The sequence below is a fragment of the Pristis pectinata genome, chromosome 19 (genome assembly GCF_009764475.1).
Source record: "Pristis pectinata isolate sPriPec2 chromosome 19, sPriPec2.1.pri, whole genome shotgun sequence".
NCBI lineage: Eukaryota > Metazoa > Chordata > Chondrichthyes > Rhinopristiformes > Pristidae > Pristis > Pristis pectinata.
The window spans coordinates 13,586,660-13,612,675 of record NC_067423.1 but is presented as its reverse complement, the minus strand read 5'-3'; the positions used below and the strand labels follow the sequence as shown (position 1 = coordinate 13,612,675).

The following is a 26,016-nucleotide window of genomic DNA, read 5'->3' as shown; positions in this document are numbered from 1 at the left end:
AATGACCACCAAAGTGGTAGTGCTGCTATATTAGACAATAAATATAGAAATACCATCGGAATAGTTAAGGTGGTTGATTGATTTTACTAGTTCTAAACCATCTACATACCTTTATACCATAAATATCAAAAAGCTTTTCTAGATCCTGTAGGAACAAAAAGAAAAACTAATGAAAAAACATTGGTTTGGTTAACATAGCCAGGTGTAGTGCTTTCAGGACAGACAAAACATGATGAAATACTTAGCAGTTGGAGATATTTTTCATCTCTTCCTTACTCCCTTCTTCTGCCCCTACTATTTCTTTTCTGGATATGATGACTTGCATTGGATATGGATTCATTTCCTCCAGCAGCTCTCCAAACCTCATCCAAGCCCTGTTCTTTATATCTTATGCCACATAATGAATTTGGCCAGGACAGTGAGAGGGTCAAAGACTATAACCAACATGGCAGGAGCATGTATTAAGCATTGGATGGAGGGGGTATTGGGGCTGGGAGCAGGGTACTGAACAATCTGGAGGAAGGTCTCTCCATGCTCAAAGGGTGTCTGTTAGCCTCATCTGAGATATTATCTTGTTACTTTTATAAATTAAATGATGCAAATTCAAAGGTGGTGCTGAAACTACAAAGATTTAGGAAGGCTTTTAAAAAAAGCACCCAAGATACTGGGCTTTATTAATAGTGGCATAGAATATAAAAGCAAGAATGTTACACTTGGTCTTTTTGAAACACTGACCACTGATATTTTTCTTACAGCAGAGAGGTTTAACTATAGTGTTCAAAATTATTAATGGATCTGATAGTCTGATACCAAAACAGTAACTCAGCAGCCTAGACTAAGAATCCAGAAATACAAGTTCAAAACTTGCTCTCGCTGCTGCAGAATTTATGTTTAGTTAACAATCTGGAATTTAGTTTTAAAAAAAGCTAGTCTTAGTAATGATGATCAGGAATCTGCCACATTGTTCCTTGGGGGAACATTGTCCATTCTTACTTGGTTTATATTTGACTTCTGATCCACAGCAATGCCAATAACTCTCAAATATCCTCTAGAATGGCCAAGCAAGCTGCAGCTGAAGTGCAGTGGTTCTAGGAGGCCCATTACCATCTTTTCAAGGGAAATTAGGGACAAGCAATAAATGCTATTCTTGCCACTGATGTCCACATCTCAAACAAAAATTATTTTCTACCAGCAAAAGTGTCAGTATTCAGAGATCGCGGATTTTAAATAACTAGTAAAAAACAATTGGCAAATTGTTGTGATGCAGAATGCCGTCTGAAAGATGGTAGAAATAGACTCAATATTAACTTCCAAAGTGAAACGGTATTTACAGTTGAGAAGGAAAAATTTGAAGAGTGTTGGGAAGAAACGGTGGCAGGACTAATAGGATAGCTCTTTCACAATGAGGCAAATAGCCGCCTGCTATAAGATCACAGATCGGGAATGAAGTTTTACACTAGCTACAAGCTTCAGAATTTGCTGGATAAGTCTTGGGAGTCAAGAATTGGGTTTCCAACTTTTCTAGCTGGAAATGATCAAAGTAGCATACTTTTGTTTACATTTGGGAAGAATATTCAAATATTATACAAGTGACTGAAATGGATCCTAAACTTAAATGTCACCTTTTCACTTAGCAATGCTGGTCCTGCTGTTAGGATCATTGAAACCCAATTTTACATCATCTGAACAACTATCTAAAAAGTGTTAGGCCTCATGAATGCAGGGATTATTATCTGATGAAAATTGTCCCAGAGCTAAATCTACACCTGGTTTCCTTTAAACATTTAATTTCCATTTTAGTCCAGAATTGCAATCTCAATGTAATCAGCTTCTAAACTGATGAAAATAAAGATGGCACAATTCTTTAGGGCATCAATGTGTCGCATACAAAGTAGCTAGTGTGGGGTGAATTTCTGAATCCCCAGAAAGTGAGATCATGATCTCGATCTATTTGAAGAGTGGCTATGCAGTCCACAGAAGAGGAGGAAGTGCAAAGGAAAGAGTTGACCATATTCGTGTCCTGTACAATGAACTGGATGCATTCTAGTGAGTGGATATGTATCTTCTACCCTCCAACAAGAATTTAAAATCAACTCTATTAACCAGGGTCACCCTTAATAAATTCCATGAAGCACCAGAGCGTTGAAAGAATTTTAGTCTGTTGCTCGCTTAGATGAGCAAAGATCATAACATAAAAAGGCATGCATTTTCTGTCATTTGGGCATAAGTTATTACTTGTGTGGAGCAAAAGACAGATGGAGCTTCCTGGAGGTAAATGAATAAATTACAAATGAGATAACACAATTAATTTAACAAGTCCTAGAAAGCCCTTAATATAAGAAGTGGTCCTTCTAAAACCTCAATCATTATACCTTGAAGACAGCATAAGGATACTAATGGTGACAAAATGGTACCATATATAGAATGCAATTCTGCACGGCAATCTTTTAAGGTTGATACCAAAAACAAGAGATTTTAGTAGGATCTTCATTTTTATCACTTTGCATAATAAAAAAAACTGAAGTACTTTAGCATGATTTAGGAGACTGCAAAAACATTAACATATTATGTAGTGTAGTTATCTCAGATCAGACATTTATTATGGTGCTACCTTGACATCAACTCCTTTTCCTTGCTGTCCAGGGTCACCCTTAAAAAAATTGCAATGTGTTAGAATATTAGATGAAGTAAAATGTGACTTAGAGAGATGCACAATCAAGCAAGCAAAGGCAAATCACAAAAAGAGTAAGTATTTTAGCAATTAGCTATAAACTATTTTTTTTACACAAAAGTAGAAACACTGACTTAAGGGTCACATTTCCATAAAGCAATCTGTCCAATTTTCCTTTATGTACTCCACTTATTCAATGCTTCTGGCACAAGCATCTGTTGTAGCAACCTGACTCTATCTCAACTCCAAAAATTTGTAGCAAAAGTAAAATGGTTCCTTATCTAGGAAGCATCATCATAGAGGAGGGCAAATACAAAAAGAGGAGGGGGTACCCTCCAGTATCTAAAGGGCCAGGTGCTAGGAGCAGTAATAATTAAAATGCAAGAGTTTGTAGAAAAACTGCCTTGAGTGACTCATGGACAATCACCCAAGTTGACATTTCTGGTAGCAGAACAACTTGCTGATAATGAAGAGTAGCAAAAGATGATTTTTTTTTGCTCAAAGGTTTGCCGTATCTCCTTAAACCCCATGGAATCATATTACAGGATGGCATTACAAAGTGAATTTGTGATGCTGTATACTGAGGATGAGCCAAAGGAGATCCTGGAACCTTGATGGACAGGGCAGTGACTTGGTTTAACTGTAGTCTTAATCTTCTGTTCCTGTTCTATTTTAGGCAATATTACAGCAGCTACTTCTCCTCAGAGCTTCCATCACACCCTCTTCCTAACCTTCAGTTAAACTATTGGTATTGGTTTATTATTGTCACTTGTACAGTGAAAAACTTGTCTTGTATACCGATCGTACAGGTCAATTCATTACACAGTGTAGTTACATTGAGTTAGTACAGAGTGCCTTGAGGTAGTACAGGTAAAAACAATAACAGTACAGAGTAAAGTGTCACAGCTACAGAGAAAGTGGAGTGCAATAAGCTGCAAGGTCACAACAAGGTAGATCGTGAGGTCAGTCCGTCTCACATGGTTTGTGATCCTTTCCCATACTTCAGATTTAGAATAGAAGCAATTGTATGGTTGCTAACGAACACCACTTTGAACACAGCTGAGGGGAAACAATTCTTATGGTGGGTCTCAAGAAATCCTTTACTGCTTTTAAAATGAGTATTTTCTTCATGACCTTCATGGGCTCCACAACTCCTGTCTCGCCTGGGTTGAGGAAACAGATGGTTGACCTAGCCTCTAACAGTGCAAACTATAGTGGGATCATTTGCGCATGTGAAAGCAAGCAGGGCTGGGGGTGGGGTGCTGCTCTGCTAGATTAGTTAAGATCTAGGGGCAGGAGGGTGGTTAGCCAGAGGTTGCTATCTTATGGAATTGGGACCTTCTGGAGGGAACCTGGGAGAGTCACAGAGCCAGGAAGTGGGGTTTACCATGTTGGCAATCAGCGAACTGATCAGGGAATTTAGAGAATTGAAGGACGTGGAGTTGGGAGATTGAGAGGTGAGTGTGAGGAGCAGGCGCAATTGGGAGTTGTTCTGATGTTGGGGCAGGTGATTGAAAAGTCAGAATTGAGATTAGTGGATGGGGGGAAATCAGTGCCCTAACTGGAGGTGGTGGGATGCCTCAAGATAGAAGGCAAATAATGTAACTTATCTTTGTGCATTCTAGTGAAGTATAGCACAATGAAGGTGTTATTGAACAGGAATAATATTATTTGGTGTGATTCTAACAAGCATCAGACATGCAAGTGTGACTCATGCTGGAAAGTATCGAGTCAAATTTCCAGAGCAACACAAAACAACCCTGAAATAGTTGTTCTTGCTTATCACTTTGAAAGGAAGTCCACTTTCAATCACATAGCTCGGAAATAAGCTGCGATAGATGATTGAATAGCTGAGCAATAGCAGCACCAGAATTTAATGATACAAAAACTGAAAATGCTGAGGGTACTCAGCAGGTCTCAGAGCACTCATGGGAGGAAGAAAGAGAGGCAATGCTTAAGGTCGATGAACATCCAAGAGTTCCGAGGCACTAACTCTACTTCTTTCTGCACGAATACTGCTTCATCTATTGAGTATCCCCAGCGTTTTACAGTATGTTCTTGTTTCAGATTGCCAGTGCCTGCAGTTTTTGCTTTTTGCTTATTGCTTAATGATAGTCACTGAGTTATAGAGTAATACAGCATGGAAGCAGGCCCTTTGGCTAACTTGCCCATGCCAACCAAGGTGTCTTCCTGAGCTAGTCCCAATTTGCATACATTTGGCCCATATCCCTCTAAACCTTTCCTATCCATGTAACTGTCCAAATGTCTTTTAAATGTTCTAATTGTGCCCGCCTCTACCACTTCCTCTGGCAGCTCTTTGTATATACCCAGCAACCTGATGTTGATTGTAGAATATATGCTGGTTTGGGTTCCAGGGAGAACACTCCTACTTTGATGGAACTTTGTGATTGCTGACTGAATAGTTTAAATATCAGTGACCACACTACTTATTTCACTCCACTGTAAGTTCCAGTACAACGAGTTATCCCAAGTCTGCACCTTAAGGCAGTCTTTCATCCAGTCCCCTTGTTGCCCCTTTAGAATAACATTAACTTTACAAGTAAGCAATGTCACCCAAAACAACAGAATGGACCTTCAGTTTAAAATCTTTAAGCATATTATAAGTAGTTCAAGTCATGTATTCTCAGTAATGTACCACTTATAATACTGAAACATATAACCTTCTATGAAATTCAATAAAAGAAAGTTTCCATAGACTAACAAAGCCACTTACTTGTTCACCTTTGAGCCCTCTTTCTCCTTTCTCACCCTGTAGATAAAGCAGAAAATTGAATTCTAGGTCTGGAGTGATTCTTCATAGTCATCACAATGAGTTTCAATAGGAACAAATTCTTACCAGTGCGTTCTTTTTCTTACATTTTAGTGAACACGTAAACTAATATTGGTGGCTCAACCTTTGAATGTGCACATATGAAAATGTCATAGGTTTTACTGCAGCTCAGTGACAGAGCTTGGAGTGCTCTTGGTTGTGGAGTGGAGGTGACAGAGGTTGAATAATTTCCCATTTGTCATGCTGGTTAGTTCCATTCTAGCAGGAAGCATGGATGTTAGGTGGAATATTGCAGCAAGAAAGACTGGGAAGAGGCTTGGAGCCTTGACTGACCCCAGCCTGCACTAGGATTGGATCCATGGTGGACCACTGATTAGAAGCATGGCCTGTGTTCCATGAAGAAAGTAAGGAATGGAGATAAATTTCTGAAGGCAGCCAAAGTTGAGAAAGAGTTTCCACAGTCTCTCATAGTTGATAGAGTCAAAGGTTTTGGTAAGGCTGAAAAAGCCACATATAGGGTGATGTTGCTCCCTGCATTTTACTTGGAGTTGTGTGTGAAATCATGTCCATTGTACCTCTTGATGGATGGGAACCTCACAGCAATTTGGAGACTAGCTCTTCAGCTGCTGAGAGGAGGACCTTTGCATTGATTTTTACTTCCCCTCTTTAATACTTTAATCAGATTTTTCTCCTTTCTTGAGATGTGTCACTATTATGACATCTGGGGTCACCTGACTTGTTCTTCCCTTCCTAGATGAGCGAAGATGAGGCTGTGAATTTCTGTCAGAAGCTCCACTCCACCAAGTTTTAGAACTACAACAGGGATAGCATATGCACCAGAAACTACCTTATTTCTCAGCTGAGCTGTTCGACTGTGTGACGGCCCCTAGGATATGAACATCAAGGCCTCTAGCTGAACAATTACATGTTCATTAATAATTTGGACTCTGAACAAGCCTGAAACTCTAAGTCTCATTCCCGTAATCCCCTCTTAGGTCACAACAATCAAGAGCATTTACCAGAATGTCCTTGAGGTACTAAAGACATGTTGTTGAACCTATGACGGGAGCTTTATCAAAGAGGCAAGCACCAAAAATTCCAGGCATGTGGCACTGCCAAAAGAAATGAAAATTATTCAAGAATTATCCAGACAAGTGTGAGGTACTGCATTTTGGAACGTCAAATACTGGCAGGACATTTACAGTAAATAGGAAGGATCTGAGGAGTGTTGATATCCAGAGAGACCTTGGGGTGCAAATTCATAGTTCCCAGAAAATGGTGACACAGGTGGATAGGGCAGCAAAGGCAGCATTTGGCATGCTGCCTTCATAGGCAAAGGCATTGAGTATAAGAGGAGGGACATTCATGTTGCAGATGTACAAAACATTAGTCAGGCCACATTTGGGGTACTGAGTTCCAGTCACACCATGAAAAGAAGGATGTGACAGCATTAAAAAGAATGTGGAAGAAATTCACCTGGATGTTGCCTGGAATGGAAGGCTTTAGTTGGGGGTGGGGGGGAGAAAGACAGAGAAAGTGGGGGGGAAGGAGTGTGGGGGAGAGTGTGGGGGAGAGAGAGGGGGAGAGAGAGAGAGTGGCGGAGAGGGAGGGGGAGAGAGAGACAGAGGGAGGGAAGGAGGGATGGATTTGTTCTCACTGGCGCATAGGAGCCTGATGGGTGACCTTATAGTATTTGATAAGATTATGAAGGCTATAGATAGATAGTCAGAGTTTTTTCCCCCAGGGTGGAGGAGGGCATAGGTTTAAGGTGAGAGGGAAGAAATTTGAAGGAGAACAAGGGCAAGGTTTTCCACACAAAGGGTGGTGGTTACATGGAGCAAACTGGCAGAGGTGGTGGCAGAGGCAGGTACAGTTGCAATGATTAAAAAGCATCCGGACAGGTACTTCAATAGGAAAGGAATAGAGGGATACAAGCCTATTGTAGGTGAATGGGACTAGCGTAGCTAGGCATCACCGTCAGCATGGACAAGTTGGGCTGAAGTGCCCATTTCTGTGCTGTGTAGCTCTATGACTAATTTGCTGGTTGTAAATCATAGTATCTTGTTATTGAACAAAAAACACGGATCTTATTCACTGAAATAAATATGTACACATTGACATTCATAATGGGTTTGATGAACATTATACGTAAATGATATCACTTACTGGTATCCCAGGGGGCCCAGCTGGCAAAGGAATGAAGGGCAAATCTGTATAATTAAATGCAGTCTCCTGAAATGAAAGACACTGTTGAGTGCTGTCTCATTGAAACATCTTTAAGGATAAAAGCCATTTATGTCATTGATTATCCTTTCTTTACAACTTTTAAATGTGAATTGTTATAACTACACCTTTCCCACTGTTTCCCCTAACTAAGCTGCTCTTTTAATGTTTAAAAGCAGCAGTACAGAGGTACCCATCAAGGATGGGTTGGGTGTTCTTAATAATTGCAGGTAATGGAAACTGTTTCTTCATGTACCTCATTGGAAGGTAAGGGAAGTCCAGGGAAGGCAGCTGGCCCTGGAGGTCCAGGCAAACCAGGTGACCCTTGCTCTCCTTTTGCACCATCTTTTCCCTGTGGAAAAAAGGAGAAAGACCAAAGGGAAAAACATTTGAGATCAACAACACAGCCTTTGATACCGAAAGATCTTTGCAGTCCCAGTATTACAGTTAAAGAGCAAATGCAACCATTTCTTCAACTTCCCTTTGTTGGAAAAATAATTATACTCACTGTCAACATCCAAATCAACAGGACTGTTGGAGGAGTAGTGACCAGTGATGGACAATTAACTTGCCACCAGGAATATCTCTGCCTCCTTCTTAGATCCCTACCATCATACATGCAAGCCTTTAGCCAATTCAAATCACTAAATGTTATGTTAATAAATGGCTGAGAGCATCGCCTCAGCCAAGGACTAGATGACATCACAGCCATGGTAATGAAGATTAGACCCAACCAAGCTATTCTAGTAAAGTTAAAACAATGGCATCCACCCAACAATGTAGAAATTTATCCAGGTTTGTACACAGTCTACTAAAAGCAGGGTTTTTGTGTGTCAAATGACTAATAAGGCAAGATAGCTCTATTACATTGCACAATAGAGGGAGTACCTTCACCAGATTAACTGCAGGGATTCAAGAATGCTTGCTTGTGTGCACAAGCAACGTGGAGAGTATTCTGCCAATCTTTAGAGGTTGCAGGGCATTCTGGGAAGATTGGGAACCCAGCAGTACATGTGCACTGAGAACATGTCTCCTCATCTGTTAACCTGCTCACTGCTATCAAAACGAGAATAGGGCTAACATTAAAGGGCACCTGCATAATGATCAATCCCAGATCTGTCTTTTGTTCATTAATGGGCATGGTACATGAAATAATTCACTACCCACGCCCATCACGTGTAAACCTTACAGCAGGCTTTGTTCAAAAAATTATTTTTGCAACTAAAACTATTTTAAGGTGGAATATATTAAGGTGACTCTGCCTTACATCACGTCCTGGGAGACCCTGGCTACCCTTCAGACCCTATAGAGAAAAAGAAAAATAGTTACAATGGAGACACAAGAGACTGCAGATGCTGGAATCTGGAGCAACAATCTGCTGGAAGAACTCAGTGGGTCAAGCAGGCTCTGTGGGGCAAAAGAAATTGTCAACGTTTCGGGTAGAAACCCTGCATCAGGACAAATGTTACACTTCTGTTGCAATAATTCCTCATTTAAATAATTAGATGCAAAATTGAGTGGATTCCATTTTGTGTGTAAATATGCTCTCTGCACCCAAGCAAATGCTGTGTATTAGAAAGATAGAAAAGTACAGCACAGATGGAGGCCATTTAGTCCTTCATGTTTTTGCTGGCTCTTTAATGGAGCTTTCCAATTAATCCATCTCTTCTGCTCTTTTCCCATGAATCTCCTTATAATTTATTTTCCCTTTTAGGCAATTATTCAGTTCTGTTCAGTAACATTGTGAGGTACTCTGGTGATGTTCACGAAAGCATGCCTGCAGAGGGCAGTGAATTACTCACATGGTGGGATAGGTTTTGACAAAATGAACACCTACAAGATGGTAGCTTGTTGCACAAGGGGTGCTGATTGGTTGGCACCTATTTGGCCAAGGCCTGGTCTCAATATCACACAAAAGTCAAGCAGCTTGTTTACCCCAGCCATGTCATCATCTGAAAAGAGACCAGCTGGTCACTACTCTGCTAAATTCCACATTTTGGGTAAACCTATCTCCTTTATTGCATTTTTATGGTCTAAAATAGCTCAGTTTTAAAAAATAAGTCAATCTAACAGGTAAAAACTTACATCCTTTCCAGGTGGTCCACGCTTTCCATCAGCTCCTGGTTTACCCTGAAACAAAATATCAAGCACACCGTTTAAACACACATAAAATAATGTGAAAAGCAATTCATTCCAAACACTGAAGGATTCTGATTGTAAAGTTATTTGAATTAATATGCTTGTGATTGGTAAAATCCAAATAATGATTCCCAATCATGCTGCCAGATGCCACAAGGACTAGGAAAGGTTCATCATCTACTTCTTCCTGATTTCGTCTAATAATTCTTGGTGGGAGGGCATGGGTATCAGAAAAGTACAGGATAGAGATTGGGATGTGTGCCTAGAAATTCTCCCAGCTGATAACACCCAACTAATATTAAAAGCAGATCCAACATACTGTACAGTACGCAAAATCCAACATACGTTACTGTACAATATGTTGAGCATTAGCAATTGGGGTGAATTTCTAAGCACTGATAACCTTCTGACATTCATCAACTGCAGTCACACATGAAGACTGAATATTTAGGCAAAGTGAAGTCCACGGAACACTGACATTCCTGGGGTGCACTGTGACTTTGAGTCATGGTGCCTTTAAGGTAACAGTTGTTGGGCACTTCATTTTGCATCATTTCTTAATTTGCATCATTTTTTATTATAAAATTAAAATTAAACTCCTGCTGGTGTCATTTCCAACTGACATCCCTAAAACAGGTTACTGGTTATTATAACATTGTTGTTAAAGGAACCTGCTGTTCACTATTTGGCTCCCTCACAACGGTAACTAAAAAACAGCTCATTGACTGTACAGAGACATGAATCTCTTTCTTACAATACACCAAAGCATAATCCACCCTGAGTCTATAGTTGGAAAAGTCAAGGGAAGATGTGATATTGCTGAGGTAATCTAACTTAGTGATGTTCATTGAGGGATATATATTGGCCAGGATACCCAACCAAACTGTCCTTCTCTTGTGTAAAAGGATGCCAGTGGATTTTTTATGTCTAACTAACAGAGCAAAAGTGGCTTCACAGCAATGTCTCCTCCAAATCAATACTGCACTGAATGAATGTTATGCTTGAAAGTCAAGATCAGGACAAATTCCTAGTCCGGAGCATTCAGTACTCTCGGGTGGAACATGGTCCATACATCCTTTGAGAAAATAAATAGGGAAGGGAACATTTCAGATAGAAAATGTAAAAAAAACAATTATAATTTTTAAAGCTTTTTTATATTAATAGCAGCTATTTTCATGGGGATGACTGGAGCCAAGCAAATGATATGAACTGAAGCAGATGTGGTGAATGAACAGTAATATACTCACAGGAATGCCCGGAACACCAGGGAGTCCTGGATGTCCAGCAGCTCCTGGGTTGCCCTTCTGCCCCGCTAAGAACTGCATTAGGAAATATTATTAAAGCAAGCATGAGCTCCGAAAAGCTAATATCTTCCCATACTTATATTAAGCAATCATATCTATAGTGTAACACACATTGTATTATCTTTCATAAGGAAATGAACCATGATAAACATTCAGAAGTGTAGAATGCGGAAGCACGGATGGCATGCAGTGGGGACAGGAGATGGGTGGGGAGGAAGGTGGGATGGAGTTGGAGGAATTGTTAGGATGAGGGTAAAGGGAGAGAAATCAAAAACTAAGTTTCAGTGAGTGAGCCATCAATCTATGTAATACTCCTGATAGACAAGCTAATAGTTAATATTATTCAATTAGTTTTGAGTCATTAAAATATAAATTAGCTGGATTTTCTAAAAATAGCACTTTTAGGATATAGTATTTGTGTAATTTGAGGAAGGACATGAATGGAATGTGACTTTTGACTAATGGTTCCCAAAGCTATCCATCACTGGAATTTTCTTTGCCTCATTTTCAGGTTGGTTATAGTCTGTTTGAAGGAGATTGCATGTTATGATTAATCAGCATGTCTGTGTACCTGCCTGGATGATAGCAGGCACATTAGATGAACCTTGGTTTTCTCTCATCTAAAAATTCCTTCCTACCAGGAATAATTGGCAATAGATAATTGCATTTTTTTAATGGATTGACTGTGCTACACCTATAGATCATTTTACTGCCATGACAGGAATTCTGCAATTCCATGATTCTGAAGGGAGCATCAGTAAAAGAACATCAGCAATACTGTCCCCAGTTCCAGAATCGTAGATGAGAGCTTTTACAGTACATGTTTAGAAACAGAGACATTGAAAATACTATCCCACAATGTACCAGCATTAAGGAGTGACCAATCTGGAATTTCAAACAATACATCATTACAAAAAATAGCTTGCTCCAACTGTGTGCAAAAAAAACCAATAAAATATGCTGTAAATAGCTGCCCTGAAGACATTTTCAGAATATTGATACCTTGCATTGACCTGCTTCACATTACCAGAGCACCAGAAAATCCCAAATGAACTCAATCTGTTAATCTCATACCAAATTGATATTCTACTCAAACTCACATCTGTGATATCAATACAAAGGAATTTTCCCCTCCCTAGTATCACTGAAATGGAGTTACAGGAACTTTTATAGAAACTTACATTTTGCCCAGCTTCGCCTTTCCTTCCAGGCTCACCCTATTTGCACAACAAAAAGAAAATAACAAGACTTTAAAGTCAGGAACATCAACATCCAAGTGACTAACAATTATTTACTTTGTGCCAATCATTTACTTTGATTTCACTCAGTGCCTTCTAACCTTCAAGAGTGTTAGTGTGTCTTAGATTTCATTTCTGTTCCCATATTCTCTTTCGGGTTTTTCTTATTTAGCAATCAATGGCAGCACTTGCATCCAAGTCAGAGGACTGTGGGCTTGAGCCTCACTTTGTGTACTTGAGTGCACATTCTAACTTGACACTTAAGTGCATTACTGAGGGAATGCATTATTAGGGTCTTTGGATCAAATGTTCAAACAAAGCCCAGTTTGCACTCTCAAGTGAATATAAAAGAAATCGTGTTAGCATCCTTACCAATAATCAGCAATCATCCAACAACAAAATAGATCATTTTGTAACTGGTGTTAACAGGAACTTAATGTACACAAATTAGCTGTTGCACTTCCTATATTACAATACCCTGCTGCAACAAAGGATTTTGAATGCTAAGACTGTAAAAGGTATCATATAAACTTAATTTCTTTCAGAGAAACACAGTTGTGTCAACATTAACCTTCTGACAATTATACCACAGTTTAACATAAAAACCCTCCCCTACAAAACAACCTGTATATTCCCATTAGTTGCATCCAATGTCTTAACGTTCCTCATCTCACTGAAATCTGGATACCTTCATGACAGATTTTGCTGGAATGAAGGGCTTTCTCTTTCTTTAACATGAGTTATGTTGCATTAGGTTTTCATTGTTTTTCCTATTTTTCCTAAATGCCATTACTTTCCACAGTATATTTTACCTAGGGGGAGCAATCTCAAAAGTAAGTTCTCCAAGTTTGCAAAAGCGAATAGCAACTTTGCCTACCAGGTGTTACATAAAGAAACTATGGCAAGCTGAAGGTGGTTTGAATGATCAGTGACAATGTTTTTTCCAATGTGCATGGTTGCTGAACAGACCTCCCAGTGGTTTTGTGCAAAGAGAATTCGTGAGTATTCCTAGTCTCAACAGTATTGGCACCTAACCTGTGCCAAATTGGTACAACTAGGGTGCACCCCTTGTCCTCAGTACTCTGGTGCTAAGAAGAGGAAGACTGCCTATAGTTCCCAAGCTTGATCACTACCCAGCAATCCTTGCTTAAATTGCTCAAATGTGCAGATCTGGAGATGGGGGCAGGGGGTCTCAAATAGGGCCTCCATTCCCAACAATCAAAGTAGACTGATGAAAAGGTCTTAACCTGAATAGCAGCCGATCAGAAACAATCACCTGTGGAGAGACTCGAGAAGCTGGGATTGTTGTCATTTCAGCTGGAAGACTGAAGGGATATTTAATAGATTTATTATGCTGTGTCCTGATATAGATGGAGAGAAATTGCTTCCACTGGCAGGAGTCATACAGCATGGAAACCGGCCCTTTGGCCCCATCTGGTCCATGCCAACTGTGTTGCCCAGTGAGCTAGTCCCATCTGCCTGCATTTGGCCCACAGCCCTCTAAACCTCTCCAATCCATGTACTTAGCTAGGTGTCTTTTAAATGTTGCTAATGTGTCCGCCCCAACCACTATTTCTGGCAGCTCATTCCAAATATGCACCACCCTTTGTGTGAAGAAACTGCCCCTGATGTCCATTTTAAATCTCTCACTTCTGATTTTAGCACCCCCTCCCTAGGAAAAGACTATGTACTTTCACCCTGTCTATGCCCCTTATATACCTCTATCTGGTCACCCCTCAAACTCCTACGTTCCAGAGAATAAAGTCCTAGTCTGCACAGCCTCTCCTTGTAACTCAGGCCCCCAAGTCCAGGCTACATCCTGGTAAATCTTTTCTACACTATTTCTAGTTTAATAAAATGACCAAAACTGTACACAATACTCCAAGTGCAGCTTCACCAATGTCTTATATAACTGCAATATAACTTCCCAACTCCTATACTCATTGCCCTGATTCAAAGAGGCCAGTGTGCCAAATGCCTTCTTCAGCACCTTATTTACCTGTGAAGCTGCTTTCAACAAACTATGCATTTGCACTCCCAAGTCTCTCTGTTCCATAACACTCCCCAAGGACCTACCATTCACTGTATAAGTCCTACCCTGGTTTGATCTCCCAAAATGCAACAGCTCACATTTATCTGGATTGAAAGCCATTTGCCAATCCTCAGTCCACATACGCAGCTGATCAAGATCCCCCTGTAAATTTTCATAACCTTCTACACTATCTGCAGCACCATTTATTTTAGTATCATCCGCAAACTTACTAACCATGCCTTGTACATTCACATCCAAATCGTTCAAATAAATTACAAACAACAAAGGTCCCAGCACTGACCCTTGTGGTACATCACTAGACACAGGCCTTCAGTCTGAGAAATAACCCTCGACCTTCACCCTCTGCTTCCTACCACTGAGGCAATTATAAATCCAATCCGCTATCTCCCCTGGATCCCGTGCGATCTAACCTTCCAGACTAGCCTGCCATGAGGGACCTAGTCAAAGGCCTTGCTAAAGTCCATATAGACAATATCCACTGTCCTACCCTCATGGTTACCTTCTCAAAGAACACCAAGAGATTTGTCAGACATGACTTCCCATGCACAAAGTCGTCCTGACTGTCCTGAATCAGACCCTGTCTCTCCAAATGTTGGTAGATCCTATCCCTCAGAATCCCCTCCAGCAATTTACCCACCATCAATGTCAGACTCACTGGCTTGTAGTTTCCTGGCTTGTTTTTGCTACTCTTTTTAAACAATGGTACCACATTAGCCACTCTCCAGTCCTCTGGAACTTCAGTGAAAATCTCTGTACGGGCCTCTGCAATTTCTTCTCTAGCTTCCCATAAGGTCAAAGAATGCACCAGGTCAGGCCCTGGGGACTTATCCACCTTAGTGGACTCTAAGGCCTCCAATACCTCCTCCCTGCTAATTCCTATGTGGTCCAAGACAACACCACTCATCTCCCCCATTTCTTTAACTTCCATCATTTTCTCCACAGTAAAAACTGAAGAGAAATATTCATTAAAACTCTCACCCATTTCCTTTGGTTCCTCACACAGACAGCCATGCTGATCTTTAAGAGGACCATTTCTCTCCCTAGCCACCCTTTTACTCTTAATTTACCTATAGAATCTCTTGGGGTTTTGCCTCACCTTGCCTGCCAGATCCATCTCATGTCTTCTTTTTGCCATCCTAACTTCTCTCTTAAGTGCACTTCTACACTTCTTGTAGTCATCAAGAGATTCACTAGTTCCCAGTTGCTGATGCGCAGTGTATGCCTCCCTCTTTTCCTTAACCACAGCCTCAATATCTCTCGTCAACCAGGGTTCCCGAAACCTGCCAGCCTTTCCCTTAACCCTAACATGCAGGCCCTGAACTCTTGACGTCACACTTAAGACCTCCCACTTGGCAGACGCTCCTTTCCCTGCAAACAATCCTGCCCAATCAACCACCTAATGGCTCCAAAATTTGCTCTGCCCCAGTTCAAGACCTTAACCTGTGAACTGGTCGTATCCTTCTCCATAACTATTTTAAAACTAATAGAATTGTGGTCACTGGACCCAAAGTGCTCACTGACAGACACTTCTACCATTTTTCCTACCTCATTTCCCAGGAGGAGGTACAGTGTTGCACCCTCGCTAGTAGTTCCTTCCATATATTGATAAAGGAAGCTTCCTTAGATACATTTCACAAATTCCATTCCATCCAAGCCTTTGCTCTGTGGTTGGTCCAGTCAATATTAGGGAAATTAAAATCTCCCACTAATATTACTCTATTATGTTTACAACTAGTTGCAATCTCTCTACCTATCTGTTCCTCCAATTCCTGCCGAGTGTTGGGGGGGGGGGGGGGGGCTACAATACAATCCCATTAGAGTGATCATCCTCTTCTAGTTTCTAAGTTCTAACCATATAGTGTCACTGGATGATCCCTCAAGAATATCCACTCTAATGACTGTTGTTATGTCTTCTTTTGTCAAGAAGGCAACTCCCCCTCCTTTCTCACCTGCACCTCTGTCATGCTTGTAGTATCTGTATCCTGGAACATTGAGCTACCAGTCTTGCCCTTCCCTCAGCCATGTTTCTCTTATGGCTATGATATCCCAGTTCCCAGAGCCAATCCATGCCCTGAGTTCATCCGCCTTAGCTGTCAAGCCTCTTGCATTGAAATAAATGCAGTTAGGTCTTTCCTCTCCCTTTACCGTGCTCCAGTCTTTCCTAATGATTAAATTTGCTCTCATTGGCTACAGTATTACCCCCTGATTTCTCATCAGCCACTCTACTGCTCAGGGCCCCACCCCCATGCCACATCTGTAACCAGAGGGCACAGATTTAAGATAATTGGCAGAAGAACCTGAATAGAAACAAGGAGAATTCGTTCCACACAGCAAGTTGTTTTGACCTTAAATGATAGAAGGAAGCAGATTTATTATAACTTGTAAAATGGAATTGGGTCGATATTTTTCAGTTAAAATTCATAAAGAAATTCTTAAGAAAATAAAATTATGGGAGTGGGATATGGGAATGGGATAGGAAATGGGAGTGGGATAGTTCTTTCACAATGACCTCCTGCTGTGTGGTTTGACTCTAATGTAGTTCAGCAAGGCAGTAGTTGATGATATTTTAATTGAAGATTTAATGAAATTGAATAGCAGCTGCAGAGATCTCTGGACAAAAAGCACATATTAATTAATTGACTAAGACTTGTAACTCACCTTTTCTCCCTTCAGATTTCTTTCCTTTTGATCACCATGTAGGAATATAAACAAATTCAGGTCAGACCAAATTGCAATAAATCAGAAGTCAATTATTTTTTATTTTACTTTGTTCCATGCCTTTTAACTCATTTTTCTTCTTTTCTAAATTTTCCTTTAACTTTAAGAATCTCAAAACTTTACAGTTATTAAAACAGACTCTTCTGCTTCATTTGGACTTCATATATAATCATAATCTAAAAACATTTAATTTGTCCAGAAATCATCATCTTTCTGTTCTGGAGTAAATCAGCAGATCTATTCAGCAATTGTAAGTCAATGAAAAAGATCACCTCTTTAGATGACACACATGATGCTGAGAGAAACGTACAGAATCCCAAGTGGGTGTACTAACGTGAATAAGTTGGTAAACGGACTGATGTGTTTCAGTGTGCCTGTGTATTTGTATTGGTCTGTGACCTTTCTAAGTGTGCTCACGTGTGTATTGGTGGGCATGTGTTGGCAAATGCATTTTGGAATGTCGATGTGTGTGTGAGAGATGGTGAATTGTGGATATCGTACACTGTCCAGTGTTACACTCAGTGATCATGCCTACCCACTTGGTTTAATTGCTGGTTGCATTCACAGGTTGTCATAATCGGAGTGGCACCTGTCTATGTTCCCAACAACTACGCTTCAAAACCTGACACTTACCATAACCACATTACTGAGTCTAATAGAACAGGGAATTACAGGTTTGATCTTTTCTAGATCCTGCGTAATATGGGCATGGTAGTAGTTGGCACAAATGAAAAAAGACCTCAGAAGTCATACGGCTCTGCACTCCTCTCTGAAGAGAATGAAGTAGGATGAAATGAGTGAAAAACAAGTAATTTTTCTTTCTCAGATTGGCTCATGAATTCAGACAAATTTCTGAGCTACTGTTTGAAGTGAAAATCCTATGTTATAAGTTAACGGTCACAATAAGGTTGATTAGAATAAAAGATAAGTAAATTAGGAAGCAGCAGTTAGGTTACTAAGTCAGAGAGTTTTGGAGAAAGAGGTCCCAATAAAGATTATGGTTTCATAGCCCTGACTTCAGTTCAGAGAAGGAAATGGCAGAAAATAATATTCTTGGTCCTCTGGGGCAACAAGAACACAATGTTTAGACTACAACTATAGTGGTATCCATTGCAAGTACCTTTAACAAATGGTTAAAAAATGTTTGTCTAACCAAAAGATTAAAAGCAATATAGCGGCCAATTGGCATTCAAAGTACTAAGGAGAATATAACTGCTCTGAGAACATCTGAAAAAGATTTATAAGTCATAACATTAACCAACTAAGTCTAGCAAAATAGTCGCCAATTTGCCAACATGTGAAGCAAGTTCTTGGATGAAGAGTGACTCTTGTTTGCCATCAAATAGCTTCACAACTGTTGACTAGGAATGTGAACAGCAGAGAAGAGGCAGCGTGGATAAAAGCTGTAATTCCACAATCCCTTATTTCCAGTTAGGAGCAGCATTTGCAGGAAATGATTTTCAGAAGATTAGGATCAGTAGCCCAAGACGTGCACCAAGTGAGATAGATTAAGCAGCTGGATCACAGATTCGTTCCCAATGACCGACCCTGAAGGTTAGAAACAAACCAAACACTGTGTATGGGAATTGCACTCTCAGGAAGTTTGTTTAAATTGGAAAGGTCCAAGCTGGAAAAAATAGAAGAACCTATACCTCAATGAAGCTAAAGATGGATTCAACTTACCATTCCATTACTGGGTGACCCTGGAAGACCCATTGGACCCTAGAACATAAAAGATAGCCATTATGTGTTAGAAATAAATTATATAGCACCGATATTAGCAGATTCTAAACTTGGATAATGGATCACAGTTTAAGGAAAATGGTTATATGATGAAGAAAGGAATGAATTGACAGGATGAGATGAAGTGGACAAGGAGACGGAAGAGGAGGCGGCTTGTGTGGAGCATAAATACACCAGCTAACTCAAACTGCATGTTTCTACATTGTAGGCTCAGTGTAAGTCGATATTAATCTTTGTAAACTTTGTGAATTCTTTAACTTAAAAATATTTGCTGTGTAGGGAAGGAAAAGTTGCAACGAAAACAGATCTGTTTTCTTTAATGAGGCAAGGCTCAATTGCTAAGTACAATGTGTATTTTATATAGACCAGCCCTGGGCCATGTAGGCCAGGAAAGATGATCTAAAACAATGAAGCAGTGCAAGGATACAGTCAAAGCTTGTCTCTTTGAGCTAGGGAGTGATATCCAGATGACGATCTTTGATCAGCTATCCAATAAACCTTCACTGCATTTTCTATAGGGCGGTAACTCTAGTGTAATGGAATTTTCCAGTGTATGTCTGTTGGCTTATAAAAGTAAGATCGGGATAGTTCAGGGCCAACGTGCTTCTGTTAAAGTGAAGGGCAAGACTGGCAGGATTAAGGAACCTTGGCTGACAAGGGATATTAAGGCTCTGGTCAGGAAAAAGGAAGTATATGTCAAGTATAGGCATCTGGGATCAAGTGAATCTCTTGTGTATAAGGGATATAGAAGTACAGTTAAGAAGGAAATCAGGGGACCACAAATATCCTAGACAGATAAAATAAATGAGAATCCTAAAAGATTCCATAAGTATATTAAGAGCAAAAGGGTAACTTTTGGGGTCTGACCAAGTGCATCCAATGACATTGTGGGAAGGAAGGGAAGAAATTGCTGGAGCCCCAGCAGAGATTTTTGTATTTTCATTAGCCACAGGTGAGGTACCGGAAGACTGGAGGGTTATGAATGTTGTGCCTTTATTTAAGGAGGGATGCAAGGACAAGCTAGGGAATTACAGGCCATTGAGCCTAACATCAGTGGTGGGAAAATTACTGGAGGGGATTCTGAGAGGCATGATCTATCTGCATTTGGAAAGGCTGATTAGGGATGTGAGCATGGCTTTGGGGAAGGGAATCATGTCTCACAAATTTGATTGAATTTATTTTGAAGAGGTGACCAAGGATTGATGAGAGCAGGGCAGTAGACTTTAGCAAGGCCTTTGAGAAGGTCTTGTGTGGTAGGTTGGTCCGGAAGTTTAGATCATATGGGATCCAGGATGAGCCAGCCAATTGGGTACAAAATTAGCTTGGGGAAAAGAGTCAGAGGGTGATAGAGGAGGATTGTTTCTCAGATTGGAGGCCCGTGACCAGTGGTGTGCTACAGGGATCAGTGCTGGGTCCCCTGTTGTTTGTCAATTATATTAATGATTTGGATGAGAATGTAGTAGGCATGATTAGTATGTTCATGGATGACAACCAAAATTAGTGGTCTGGTGGACAGTGAATGTTGTCTAAGGTTCAGCTGGGAAAGTGGGAAAAGGAATGACAGATGGAATTTAATTGAAATGATGCATTTTGGGAAGTTAAACCAGGGCAGGACTTGCACAGTAAATGGCAGAGTCCTGTGGAGAGTTATAGAACAGAGACCTTCAAGTACAAGTACATAGTTCCTTGAAAGTGGCAACACAGGTAGTCATAGTGGTGAAGAAGGCATTTTACACTCCTGCCTTCAATGGACGGGGCATTGTACAAGAGTTGGGACCTCATGTTACGCCTGTACGAGATGTTGGTGAGACTGCACTTGGAATACTGTGCGCAATTCTGGTCACCATACTGTAGGAGCAGTGTGATTAAGCTAGAGAGGGTGCAGAAAAAATTCACAAGTATGTTACTGGGACAGGAGAGCTTTAGTTATATGGAAAGACTGGATAGGCTGAGGGTTGACCTTATAGAGATTCATAATATCATAAGGGGCATAGATAAGGCAAATGGTCACAGTCTTCTTCCCAGCGTAGGGGAGTCTAAAACTAGAGACCATTGGTTTAAGGTAAGAGGGTAAAGGGAAGCTGAGGGGCATGTTTTTCACATAGAGGATGGTGGGTATATGGAACGAGCTGCCAGAGGAAATGGTAGAGGCAGGTACAATTATAACACTTAGAAGACAGTTGGACAGGTACACAGATAGGAAAAGGTTTAGAGAGATATGGGCCAAACACAGGCAAAAGGGACCAGCTCACGTAGGCCCCTTGGTCGATGTGGATGAATTGGACTGAAGGGCCTGTTTTTGTGCTGTATAAACTGTATCACTCCCAAGGCGGTCAATCAGAAAGCACAATCCCTTACAAGGTAGCAGTTGCTTAAATGCCAGTTAAACAAGACTTGTGCCACGTTAAACATCCACTCCCTCCACCACTGGCACAATTTTGCTACAGTGCGCGCCATCTACAAAATGCACTGCTTCAACTTGCCAAGGCTTCTTTGATAACACCTCCCACATCTGTGACCTCTGCCATTTGGGACCACTGCCACCTGCAAGTTCAGGTCATAAACCATCCCTGTTCAGAAATGTAATGATGTTCCTTTATCACTGTGGGGCAAAATTGGCGCAACCCCGAACCTAACAACCTTGTGGGAGCATGTTCATACTTGGACTGTTGCAGTTTATAGAAAAAGCTACCACCACCTTTTTGAGGGGTAACCAAGCAGGGCTATAAATGGTGGCCTTGCTGCAACAGCCACATTCCAAGAATGAAAACAAACCACTGTCATTTCTCAAAGTACACTGAGCGGGTTAAAACCAGGTGCACTATCTTTAGAATACTGAGGGAATTCTGAGAGCAGTCAGGGCCCAGGAAACCCATGGCAATGCATGTGCCAAACATCTGGCTTTGCACAAGTAATGATGCAATCTACTCACCCTTGGCCCAGGAGGACCAGCAGTTCCAGGGGCACCTTTCTCTCCCTCGGCACCAGATTCCCCACGATCACCCTGCCATGAAATGACATAAGAATTTACTTGATTTACAGTAATGGCAGAATTAATTAAAAAAATGCCTATAACATTGCTCCAGTTTGTGGAACTAAGATAGAATCCTCCCAAATGAACTCTGAATAGAGGATCAGGGTATAAAATTGCTCCAAATTCAGACCTAATCTCAAATTGACTGGTATGAGAAATGGAAAAATGTTACACTGTGATAGATGAGATACTCTTTTGAAAATGAGCTGCAGTATATTTATGGGGGGGGGGGGGGTTGCCATAGGTAGCTTTATATTTCAGCTAACCAAATCATATCTGACCTGCTGGACCTCAAAGTTGTTACTGGATACGGTGGGGTGGAGACAAAATTATAAATTTGGCTGATGATTTAAAATGAATTCTATTGAATTAGCTGCCTATTTATTCCCCTTGCCAGATGTTTCCTTCTATTGGAAGAACATTATAACCAGTGGCTGATTTGATATTGATCATGTAACAGTCATCTATATCCTCTTGAGACGTCTTTGTATCGTCATCACTACACACATTCCTATTTAGTTTCATCTCATAAAGTTGAAAACATTTGGACCACTCAGACAAGTCATTGATATTAATTGTAAATAGCCAGAATAGCCAGGACTCAAGCGCTGATGCCGACAGTACCCACTCGTCAAAACCCATCAATTTAAGAAAGACCCATTTATTCTCAATCTTTCTTTTCTATTTATTACCAAATTCTCAATCCATGCTAGCATCTTACCCACTTGCCTGTGCTCCAACTTTGGTCACCAACCTCCTATGTGAGGCCTTTTTGAAAGCCATCTAAAAATACAAATATGCCACAACCACTAGTTTCCTCTTATTACTCTATTAGTAAACCCTCAAGGAATAGATTAGTCCAACATAATTTCTCTTTTGTAAATCCATGTTGAATGTGCTCAGTCATATTATTAATTTTGTCTTGATAACACATCCTTTACTGTAGATTCCTGATTTACCCTATAACCAATGTCAAGCTAACAGAACTTCCAAGTGTCCTCTTTCCCCCTCCAACAGTGGACAATTCTTGTTTAATCAATGGACAATTCAACATCCACTTCCTACCATGCAAGATGTGACTATTTAGTGTACCCAGAACTGAGTAATGGTACTCCCAACTTTCAAAGGCTATTTTCCTTTTACCTTTTCACCTTTGATGATAATACTGCTGTCCAGGGAGGTGATCTGAAAATAAAAGAGGAAACCAAGAAATTAATCATTAAAGGACAGGAAACGTTTCAGAACAAAATCATATACCAAACAACAGTGGAGTTCTACAGAGAGCCAGGGTCTTCAGAAGAGGTAAGAGGAGCAGCTTAAATATTACAGTTTGACCTAGAGCAACATTTGCTAAATATTGGTATTGGTATAGCTCTTGGAAATGTATATGTAAACACTACCATTAAAAAATAGTTAAGTGCTTATTATAATTATTGCTGCTGGCAGTCTTGTAATCATTCAACATCTCTCTTAACTCTGACCTTCAAGAACCAACTTGATCTCCCTCCAGTCCCCCATCCCCAACTTCTTAGTCCTCTCCCCAATATCAACCCCAACACCCCCCACCCCATGTTCTTCCATCCCAATCCTCCTCCACCGAATCCAGACACTGTCACGAACCAGCAACAAAAGAAACACACTGAGCATGATTCAGTGTTAAAAACTATTTTATTAATTACTACTTATGATAATACGTAAAATAAAAGTAAAAATGTTAGTATGTTAGAATTCAAAAATGTTAAACCTTGAACGTTAACCCCAAAACTAAACTCTTTGTGTGTGTGTGACAAAGTCCCAAACTCCAAGTTCAGGAATGGTTCTTAAAGTTCAGTTCCGCAAGCCATAAGGTGAAACATGAGCAAGGGCTTCTTCAACAACCACCGTTGTCTGAAGATAAGATGTAGACGTAGAGAAACATAGAGAGAGTAAATATGAAATCCAAATGTTCCACAATGGAACCCAAACGACACTCCAGTGTTTACTCGGTAGTGACTTCCTCACCCCGAAAAGCATCCGAATCGTGGTCGTCCACACACAAATACCTGTTTCCTTCTACAGGTCAGCAACAAAGTGAACTCCACCGGATTACTTCCAACTTCCATACATGGATTTCTGTGGCAGACACAGTTATTGTTTCTCATCCATCGATAGAGAAAACTCGCAGGCTGGTGTCTCTCACCCTTCTCTCTCTCTTCTTCTGACTTCTACAACGTCATTACGTCCTTTATCTTCTATTGACGTAAGCACGCCACACACACACACACACACACTCTCTATCTTAAAGGGACATTCACTGAGTCCGTAACACCTCCCACCTAAAAAAAATTTTTCCCAAGAAAAATTTAACCGCACATACAGTTAGTAATGTTAATAATTATCATGCTACGCAACTACAGACTATCAGATTAGTACAGATACATGTTTCCCATTTAACATCGGGAAAGACAATCAGCAATCACATTATCTTTGCCTTTAATGTGAGTTATCATGAGATCAAACTCTTGCAAAATTAAACTCCAGTTTAACAGCCTTCTGTTCTTGTTTTTGACGGCTCAGAAACACTAATGGGTTATGATCTGTATATACAGTCAATGGTTTCTGAGTGGTGCAAACATATACACTGAAATGTTGCAAGGCTAAAACAAGCGACAGTAATTCTTTCTCTATGGTGGAATAATTCTTTTGATGCTCATTAAATTTCTTTGAAAAGTAAGCTACAGGATGGTCAATATCATCAAGGTCACCCTTCTACAACAACACAGCTCCTGCAGCCTCATCACTGGCATCCACTGCTAATGAAAATGGCTTTTCAAAGTCAGGTGTTTTGAGCACAGGATGGTAGCATAAAATGGCTTTCAGCTTCTCAAATGCTTCTTGACAAGAATCTGTCCAAACAAACTTTACTCCCCTCTTCAGAAGATTAGTTAGGGGAAGAGCAATATCAGCAAAACTTTTACAAAATTTTCGATAATATCCAATCATTCCCAAAAATCTTCTAACAGTCCTCGTACCTGTGGGAATAGGGAACTCAGATATTGCTTGAACTTCTGCCTGAACAGGAGCTTGCTTGCCTTGACCTACAACATAACCAAGATACGTCACAGTGGCATGGCCAAATTCACTTTTAGCCAAGTTAACTGTAAGGTTAGCCTTGGAAAGTCTTTCAAACAACCTTTCTAATGCAGAGATGTGATCTTCCCAAGTATCATTCCCAGTCACTAAGTCGTCAATGTAGGCATCTGTATGTTTTAACCCAAAAATTACTGAATTAATCATTAGTTGAAATGTTGCCGGAGCATTTTTCATTCCAAATGGCAAAACATTGTATTCATACAATCCAGAAGGGGTTACAAAGGCAGAAATCTCCCGTCCTCTATCTGTTAATGGAACACACCAGTACCCTTTTAATAGGTCAATCTTTCTAAGAAATTTTGCCTTTCCCACTCTATCTATGCAATCATCCACCCTAGGAATAGGGTAAGCATCTGACTTTGTTACAGCATTCACTTTCCTGTAATCTGTGCAAAATCTAACAGTTCCATCAGGTTTAGGTACAATAACACAGGGCGAACTCCAGTTTGAAGTAGAATGTCTAATAATATCATTTTCCAACATGTATTTGATCTCCTGATCAACAAGTTTACTTTTTTCCACATTCATTCGATATGGGTGTTGTTTGATTGGTTTTGCATCCCCAACATCAACATCATGGGTAATTATTGATGTTCTGTTTGGAACATCTGGGAACAGATTTTTAAATTTTAAAATTAATTCTCTCATCTGTTGTTTTTGTGAAACTTGTAAATGGTCCAACTTTGTTTCAAGGTTTTCCAGGATATTTTGGTTTTTTAGTTTTGAGAGAACAATATTTGGTCTAAATTGGCCTTCCTCAACATCGACATCAGGCATTCTAGAAACAACCTTTACATCATCCACCAAGGCCACAACTGAATCCCTCTCATAATAAGGTTTTAGCATGTTTACATGACAGAGTTGTGTTTTCTTGCGTCTATCTGGTGTTTTGATTATATATGTTAAATCAGTCACTCGAGATTCAATAACATAGGGTCCAGAAAAACGAGATTGCAATGGATTATTTTGG

General features: G+C 40.3%; 1 long non-coding RNA gene across 1 annotated transcript; it reads right to left on the bottom strand.

The window, feature by feature from the left end:
* Positions 1-17,076: 17,076 nt before the first annotated feature.
* LOC127580535 (uncharacterized) lies at positions 17,077-21,886 on the bottom strand. Its single transcript, XR_007957837.1, has 3 exons — positions 21,813-21,886; positions 18,821-18,859; positions 17,077-17,101 (listed from the first exon to the last, which is right to left on the bottom strand). It is a non-coding gene; the product is annotated as an uncharacterized LOC127580535 (long non-coding RNA).
* Positions 21,887-26,016: the final 4,130 nt, after the last annotated feature.